Source organism: Diachasma alloeum, unplaced genomic scaffold (assembly GCF_001412515.2).
Source record: "Diachasma alloeum isolate Michigan unplaced genomic scaffold, Dall2.0 Dall_scaffold_00613, whole genome shotgun sequence".
Classification (NCBI taxonomy): domain Eukaryota; kingdom Metazoa; phylum Arthropoda; class Insecta; order Hymenoptera; family Braconidae; genus Diachasma; species Diachasma alloeum.
In genome coordinates, this window is record NW_021680745.1 from 99,362 (window position 1) to 108,971 (window position 9,610).

The window sequence follows — 9,610 nt, forward strand, 5'->3', positions numbered from 1 at the left end:
CTCTCTCTCTCTCTCTCTCCATCTCTCTCTCCCTCTCTCTCTCCCTCTCTCTCTCTCTCTCTCAGAAGGTGACGAATCCGCCTGGAATTTCATCACACCCCGTAATCCTTGCTCGAACACTAATTTTCCTATGTTCCACATTCGTTTGCACATATTTGGAAATGGATTTGGGAATGATCCCTTGCTTTGTGGAGCATAACCTAAGGCTCATGAGGGTGAATTTTTTTTTCAGATCTGGATGTGTGTGAAATACTCTATCGTTTGTGACATACTTTTTTTCCATTGAAAAAAGGTTTGACCCTGATGACCCTAAGTTTTTCATCTTGTGACCCTTAATTTGACTAAAGACTTAGACGTTCGATGCAATTCCTTAGCGTTTGAAACACACTTTTTTCAGTACAACAAAAATTATGAATCTTATGACCCTGAAATTCTAACCCTCATAACCCGAAAATTTGATTCCAAATCTGAACATGTCATGCAATTTCCTATAGTTTAAGACATATTTTTTTCTTAGTTCAAAAGTTTTGACCCTTATGATCCAAAAATTTTATTGCAAATTTGGTCGTTCCATTCAATTTCTTATTGCTTGAGACATACTTTTTTTTCATTCACAAATTTTGCCTGGCACTCGTGATACTTAGTTTCGTCTTTTGTAGAAGGATCATAAGCATTAAAATTGTATGATTAAACGAACTTACGTGCAAGTGAAGTCCTCTCATGATCCGTGGGTACTATCTTCACTTTCATACCGATGCCGCCACAGTTTCAAAGTATCCCAAAAATTTGTGGGGTTCAGCCGTAAGGCCCGCCTGTTACTCATTCAAATTCAAATTTCAGTTACCGTAAAAATTTACATCGGGGATCTTGCGTCAAAAGCACAAGGAATGGGAGTGGTATAACAGGGTGGGATGGATCTGTTCGGATGAGGCGCTCCATACAATTATGATGGAACTTCACCTACAGGTAAGTTCGTTCAATCATACAATCGTACTTCGCGCCTCTTCCTCGAGATCCTTAGGTAGCTCTTCAAAGGATTTTTATGGAAATAATGCACGCTAATATGTTCAGCAACAAACACATATGTATTTTTTTTTAATCAAAGAGTAGAATCAAGGCTTTTCAAGCCAACACATTTTGTAAAAAATACAGTATTAACGTTTAAGTATTTGAATAGAATCCAAAATCACCAGTACAAAAGATGCACTATCATGTGCGACAACGCAATTAAAAAACCTTGCAAAGGTCTGTGAATTTGCTGTCCAATCAGCTGCTTTACGAATTGCATCAATGTTGATTCCGTGGCGCTTCGCCGCTGACGTCCACGCATATCGTGTGCTTCATGCACTGAAAATCGAAGTGTCTATTCCACTATTGTTTAGAACTATCTTAATCCACTTGCTGAGAGTCTGAGCACTGACCGCTTTATGCGGCTTCTTAAATGAGATGAAAAGTTTACTTTCCTAATTCCGAATACTTTTCGTTCGTTCTAAGTAGACATTTAATGCCGCTGCGGGGGAATTGGAAGTATGTGCCTCAAAATAGGGAAGTACGAGAATCTGTTGAGGCTTCCTGGCGGCTGATGTTTTAATTCTTTTAACTACATTTCGGAAATCTATTAGGGCAAGTGTGTGCATTCTCTGACCCGCAACTAATGCCAATAAGGTAACGAGTTTCTTCAATAGGACTTCTAGTGACAGATTATTGTTGGGCTCTAGTGCGACAAAATAGTCCAAAACTAACTTTGGGTCCCAGGTCTGATCGTACTTCGGAGCAAACGGATTTATTTTCCCAACACCTTCGAGGAATCTTCCAATTTGAGGATTTTTTCCCAACTTAGGACAGTGTAATAAGGCGATGGCTGATCGAACACAGTTTAGCATCTCCTGTGACGCTCCTTACTCGAACTCTTTAGCCAAACACCCCAAAACGTTGGGGCCCGTGATATTGAATTGATCACAGTATTTCTCAAGGCAGAAGCGCCACCACTTTTTTAACGCCAGGTCATATCGCTTAATTGAAGAGTCGCTCAGCGATTCAGGTGCTAACTTAAATGCGAAGGCTTGCCGGAGACAATTCCTGCAACCAGGGTAATCCTTTTCCAGAGTGGGTATTGGCTCCTATCAAAAGACCGTAACAAATTCACATCAGGTTCAAAATAAATTAGAGAAGATTCGAGCATTGCTATAAACATTGGAAACCAAGCCTGAGCTGACCAGTGGGGAACTACTAAAATCCCCATACTTCTTTCGAATTTAATTTTTTCCAAAACTCGCAATATGACCGAAAAAGGGGGGAACACATAGAAAAATAATCATTCCAATTAACGGTGAATGCGTCAATTTCTATTGCCCGTAGCTCTTTTTTCCAGGACATATATTCGGAACGTTTTTAATTCGTTCTCGTCGCAAAAACGTCTATCTTGTGCTTTCCAAAACACGAAACTATTTTTTGAAAAGCTGCCTGTGACAGGGCGTACTTCGTTTCGGGTTCCTGCCTTCTGGACTCGAAGTCAGCGTCTACATTGTCCTCTGGACGAATATAACTGACGAAAATCCAAATGTTCCTGGATTCACATCACTGCCATATCTCTTCAACCAACTTGGCAAGGCGCGGAGATCGCATGCCTCCTTTTTTGTTGAGATACGCAGTCGCTTTGGTGTTGTCAATTCTCAGTAAGATATCACAGTCCTTCATTTCGTTGGCAAAACACATCAGGCCGAACCAAGCGGCCATTAGCTCAAAGTAATTAATATGTTCTCGTCGTTCCATTTGATACCAATGACCATGAGCTCAATTATTCTTGCAAACAGCGCCCCAACCTGAAAATGAAGCGTCAGAAAAAATTTGTAATGACGGATTAATAGTACATTGTACAAGGACAGAAAGTCGAGACTTTCCGCCCGAGGTGCACATGTGATTTTTTACCACGCTTGCAAAGGAAAGTTCATATTTTGCTCTTTGATGAGCGGTAGAAAAGTATGAACTTTCCATACAGGGGTGAGAAAAAATTTTTAATTCGATTTTTCGCATGGTCTATATTTTTTTACCACCATTTTAAATAGTTTGTCAATTTATGTGACACTTTCATCGTCGCCTAGAAGTCGTCATTACAACATTCTAGCGCCAAGAGCCTCTCTCGTTCCATGTCCCCCATGTAAACTCTCCCATATTTTAAATTTATGCAACAGAAACCTAGGGTATCGACAAGAGACGAACTCTCTAATTTTACATTTATCTGAACCCTGAAATTTTTTTATCTTCTCTTTGACTTTGACTTTTTTATCTTGAGGAAGTTGTACAGTCATTTTTTTTGGAATCATAAATGTTTCCGAAAACTTTGATACGCGTTGATGGCTCTTTTTGGCTCTTCTTTTCATTTATCAGAAAACCTAATTTTTTAAGTAGTGAACAAGTAACTTGGACATTTTCCTGACAAACCTCAAAGGATCTTCCAAAAAGCAAAATGTAATCAAGATAAATGACTGACAGTAGCCCGAAGAGCGCAAGTGAGAGACCACCGGTTTCATAATTTTGGTGAAAGTAAAGGGAGCTGTGGTTAAACCAAATGGCAGGCAGATAAATTCATAGTTTGCCTTGAAAATTAAATCTCAAGAATTTACGGTGCAATTGTCTTACTGGAATCAAATAATACGCGTCTCGCAGGTCCAATGAAGCCATGAAGAAATTAGGAGACATTAATCGTTCGACGATTTTATCATCTTCTAATTTAAAATGTTCTGGGTTAATTAATTTGTTCAGCTCCTTTAAATTGAGAATTAAACGATGAGAACCATCTGGCTTAGGTACCAGAAATTTTTTTTGAAGAAATTGACTCTCTTTCGACGAGACTTGAGAAATAGCACCTTTTTGGGTAAGTTCATCCAGTTGTCTCTGAATATCAGAAACCTCACTCGGCCTGCAGACCGACTCTGAAGGCAGAGTGAGTTGAAAAACTCTTGAGGCGAATGGAATCTCGTATCCTTTGACCCAGCTCAGGATGAGGGTCCGATGTGACCTCCAGCCACTGTGAATGGAAGTGCTTGAGTCCACCGGCCAAAGAACTCACCAAGTTTAAATCCTCTTTCTCGATGACGACGTGCAGCTGTTCGGATACGATGATCGATGGCTGTAATCCTCTTCGGCTTCTGATAGGATTTGCGCCCGCCCGTCCTCCGATTATATGTCGACTTGTTTGGTCGATGTTGAGGCGGACCTCTCGAGTTTTTTGGAGGGTTGTTCTGATTTTGAATAGGATCAAGTTTTATAGCCTCATCCGTAGAACGTACCGTGTTGGCCTCCTTAAGATCGTCAGCCAATTTCTCCCCGAAAAGCCATTCATCAGCTGTAGTTTTCTTCTAGGTCTCTTTTAATACCGGTTTAATATTTGTTACAATGAGACTTCGTCCTATAGAGGTTTCAACATGTTGAAGATCTGCCAGCAGAGATCCCACTCCCCGTAGTAATTCTGCTAATTCTTTGATGAGTATTTTCTCATCGTCTTTCAAAGTAGTAACTTTCCTAATAACTTTCAGAATCCCAGAAAGGCTAGTCGTGATTCTCGTTTGTTTTTCGACAATGCATTGGTCTCTTTTTATTATTGTGCTGTAAAGAAATGCCAACGCTTCATTCAACCCAGCGGGATCTATGAGGAGCCAATTTTCTGGCGTTGGAAATTTTTCGGACAGAGCTTTTCCTTTTTCAGCCGGAAGACCTTTTTTAATTATTTCTTCCACACCAACAGCAAATTTTTAATGAACTGCTGCGATAAACTTCCTGTTCGGATAAACTCTGTCACCAAGAGCTTGAAGAATATCAGGACTCAAATCCTCCTCGTGAGGAGTTGCTTCTGGTTCTGTCATAGAATCTTTTACCACCTGAGCAGTTGTCAGTAGTGGAACTGATGGAGCTATTGGTCCAGATGAGTCACCTGGGACGTCCGTTGATGTTGTTGTTCGAGCTTCAGAACCGTCAGAGTCCTTATTCCTCCGCATCCTCAGCTGCTGGAGAACCTCTGCAACAAACTGGGAAGTAAGAAAAGGACTTGCCACGATTGTGGGCACTGCTGCGACTCACGTGTCGGCTGACGCCTCTACTGCGACTCCTGTACCGGCCATAGTATCTGCTGCGACTACGCTGCGTTCTTGAATAGCGATCACGACTTATACTTCACCTGTAGTCACGATAATAATCATGTCTGAACTACAAATAATCATAGTCGTCATATCTGCCCCTCGAGTCTGAACGACAATCGTCCCAGTACCGTCTGTCTCTGCTCATTGCCCTCAGAATGACCTATTTTTCAGCGAAAAATAAAGGGAGTGGACCCTCCATTAGTATCTTCACTCTAACCCAACTTACAAGAATGGTTGAGGAATTTGTAGTCTCTAAAAACGGTTAGACCGTAATTAGAGCTAGAATAACCATGTCAATTTCAGTCGAACTGACCTGACCAGATGGAAGTGGCGAGGAAAAAACCGAGGATAACCCATGTTGCATGGCAGTTGAACTGCCATGACCAAAAAACCAACCGACACCTCCGTACGACTGAGGGAACGTTTAACCAGAAAACTTATCACGGTTCATCGCCTGAATTTCTCTCTCCTGGCGATAAACGGTTTCCTTAAGTCGCTTGAGCTCTTTCCTCAGATTGACCTCGTCGTCGTTGTCCATTGATGAACGTTTCCTCTTCTTATGCGGCATTTTTGTTGCTGAATATTTTTCAACTTGTGACTAACTTGGCACAAAAGAAAAAGATGAGTAACACGCGGGCCTGGAGGCCGAACCCCAAAAAAATTTGGGATACTTTGAAACTGTGACGACATCGGTGAAAGTACTACCCATGAAAGTGAAGGTACTACCCATGGATCTCGAGGAAGAGGCGCGAAATACAATTTTAGAGTCATAAGGGTAAACATTTTCTGAACTAGAAAAAAGTATAGCCGCAGTGAAATTTCAGGGTCATAGGGGTCAAAATTTTAGGGTCATAAGGTTTGAAATTTTTGTGAACCGACAAAGAGTGTGTCTGAAATGAAAGGAAATTGCTTGGAACGTCCAAATTTTCATTCAAATTTTGGGGTCACAAGAGTCGAAATTTAGAATAATGAGGGTCAATTTTTTTTCGAATGGAAAAAAATAGGTACTTCTAAAACAATAGGGAATTGCAATTCTAATTCTCTTAGAATCCTTTAATGCCTAAAGGAGGTTAGGCGGTGTTTGAGGTGAATTTGAGAGTGAATTTCTGTGGTTCCCGGTAGCTTAGTCGGTAAGAGTGCCCGGCGCGTATCTGGGAGACCCGGGTTCGATTCCCGGCTGGGTGAAGTGGAAATTTTTTCTCTCTAAATTCTAATTCTTTTAGAATTTTTTTTTTTTTAGCGCGAACGCATTCCATAGAACGTAGTCTACGCAGTGCATAGAACATCCAGATCGGCAAAAAAAATTTGACCCTTATGACGCTTTGCTTTTATTTTTGACCCTCATTCTTAACTCTCCTGCCTGACGTTCGTGAACCTGAGATTTGAACACTGTTTCTGACTCTTATCTTGTACAATTGTATCTAACCCTTACACCTGACCTTCGTGATCCTTATTCAATTTTCTGACTTCTTTCCCTAATTTCTCGACCCTCATCATATTTTTTATCTTCGTTCGTGATTGACTCTCACTCGTAACCGTTATTACTGACTCTCATTTTTACGCTTATTTCGAACACTCACGGCTGACCCTTGTGATCCTTAGTTTTGACCTTTGCTTTTGACCTCCTTTTTTGTGACAGTTAGTTAAGACTCTTATTTCTGTATCTTATTCTTGTGTTCTTCATTTTCCACTCATATCGGACGATCATTTTTTGCTGTTACATTTCCTCCATGGCCTTCAGCTTTGAACCTTCATTTCGAACCTTATTACTGCTCTTAATTGCGACCACCACGCCCAAACCTCGAGAACTGTCTTTCTAACTAGTATGTCTCACTCTTACGCGAGATTCTTGGGACCCTCAGTTGTAACTCTTGTTTCTGACCCCCATTCTTGGGACCCTTATTTTTTATCCACACAACTGATCCTCATTGTTTACACTCACTTTTACTCTCTTGTATATTTTTTACTATCATTAACCCACATCTCCCCCCTAATATAGAATCCCTATTTCACATCCCTCCCCCTTTTGAAACCCTCTCCCTATTAATGAAACCGCGACATTTAATAAATTTAAAAAAAAATTCTATTTGAAGCCCTCGCGAGTATTTCCAGGCTTGTAGATTCGAATGCTTGTGTGACGAATCATAAGAAATTTCCGATTTCTAATTTATTTCTGGAATACTCTTCCATTTAATACATGATAATTTATTAAATTTTGATTTGAAAAAAATTAATACTAAATACAATAGATACATGTTCAAGTGGCCATACGGTCGCAATAAACCCAAAAAGATCAAATTGTAATGAGTCAAGTCGACGATCCGGTCCTGCATCAGAACCCTCATCAGGACACAACTCTCTTTATTTCAACTTTCTGCAAGAAAATACAAAAATACCAAAATAAAATAAAAAATAAACATACTTATGGAGAATTCAGATTAAATTAATTACACTCACAAACAAACAAAAAATTGCACCAGCAAACAACTCATAGGTTATGCCGAAAACAGAAAGCAAACCAAACTCCCCTGGCATCACACAAACCGTTATAAATCAATTACACTATTGACAAAAACCAATCCCTTGGGTATGGTCCAAAATTCTGACCGTATCAAATGAAAACCGATGATTCTCATTCCAGGCATGTTTGCTCAAAGCCGTATGTTTCTCAGGGGCTGAGTCTGACTATACCCACAGGTTGTCCAACGTGAAACCGATGGAGTGGATTGGGAAGGTAAAAAGTGTGGAGCTACCTCCAGGATATGTCATCTTGTCCTTGGATGTTTCGTCGTTGTTCACAAATCTTCCGCTGGAACTGGTGAAAAACGCTGTACGCCGACGACATACTTCAATGAATATAAAAATTTCCATTGACGAGCTGATAGAGGCGGTGGAATTCGTGATGTCAACAACAACGTTCTCGTTTAGAGGACACTATTATAAGCAGATTCACGGATTGCCTATGGGTTCACCGTTAGCGCCCACTCTTGCGGATATAGTAATGCAGGACTTGGAGTACATTTGTCTTCAAGAATTTGATTTCTTCATCCCGTTTTTCAAGAGATACGTGGGCAATACAATAACTGCGGTGCCGGTGGATAAAGTAGATGAAATGGTGCAGATTTTTCACAAGCAGCATGCCAGACTAAATTTTACATCGGAAGTGGAAGGAGGTGGCAAGATTCCTTTCTTGGATCTTCTTTCGATCCATGAGGGCAGCAGAATATTCACGGATTGGTACCGGAAGCCCACTTGGTCTGGGCGTTATCTTAGTTACTACTCGCACAACCCACTCGCGCAAAAAAGCGGAATGGACTTCATGTTGGTGGACTGGACTTGGAAGTTGGACCGTCGGAAATTTCTGCGAAAAAACTTGGATCTGATACTCTCTACCTTAGTGAGCAATGATTATCCGAAGGAATTTATTATGCTTTGGGTAAATGTTCGTTTGTATTATCTGAGAAGCATACCACGCATCCAGGACACTAGTCAGGGGGCGGCGAAACATGCTAAGTATTTTAGCGAAACACTTGTGCTGCCTTATGCTGTGAGATTGACTCAGGATTTGGTGAGAATAGCACGTAAACACGGGCTGGCAGTGATCTCGTCTAACAAAAATAAGTTTGAGCGCTTCATTCCATCGACTAAGTACAGGCTTGATGTTCTCAGCAGAACGAATTGTGTGTATTCTATCCCATGTAGAGGATGTGATGGGACGTATATTGGGCAGACCAAGCGCCTTTTGGGACAGCGGGTTAAGGAGCATCAACGCAATTTGACTCAGTCCCCTGAGGAACATACGGCTTTGAGCAAACATGCCTGGGATGAGGATCATCGGTTTTCATTTGATAAGGTCAGAATTTTGGGACATGCGACTGTACAGGAGAAACCTGCTGGACATGTATCACATCACTAAGGACAGTAACAGCATCAAGTTTAGATCGGACGTGGATGGCTTGAGTGCGGTTTATGCATCGCTTATCACGTGATCGGGGACCGGTGGTGGTTTTTGTGACATGAACCGCCATCTCTGAAGAACAGGTGGTACTGTGGTTTGGTCGGTTTTGTGGGGACAGTATTGTAACGGACACTGGTATGTGTGGAGATGTATAGATTGCTCATGGACTGCCCCTTGTGGGTGTTATTTTTGTACAATTTTTTAGAGGATTGCATATTTGGAGGGGTCAATTTTCAAAGAGATTGGTTTTTGTCAATAGTTTAATTGATTTATAACGGTTTGTGTGATGCCAGGGGAGTTTGGTTTGCATTCTGTTTTCGACATAACCTATAAGTTGTTTGCTGGTGCAATTTTTTGTTTGTTTGTGAGTGTGATTAATTTAACCTGAATTCTCAATAAGTATTTTTATTTTTCATTTTATTTTGGTATTTTTCGATTTTCTTGCAGAAAGTTGAAATAAAGAGAGTTGTGTCCTGATGAGGGTTCTGATGTAAGACCGAAACGTCCACTTGACTTT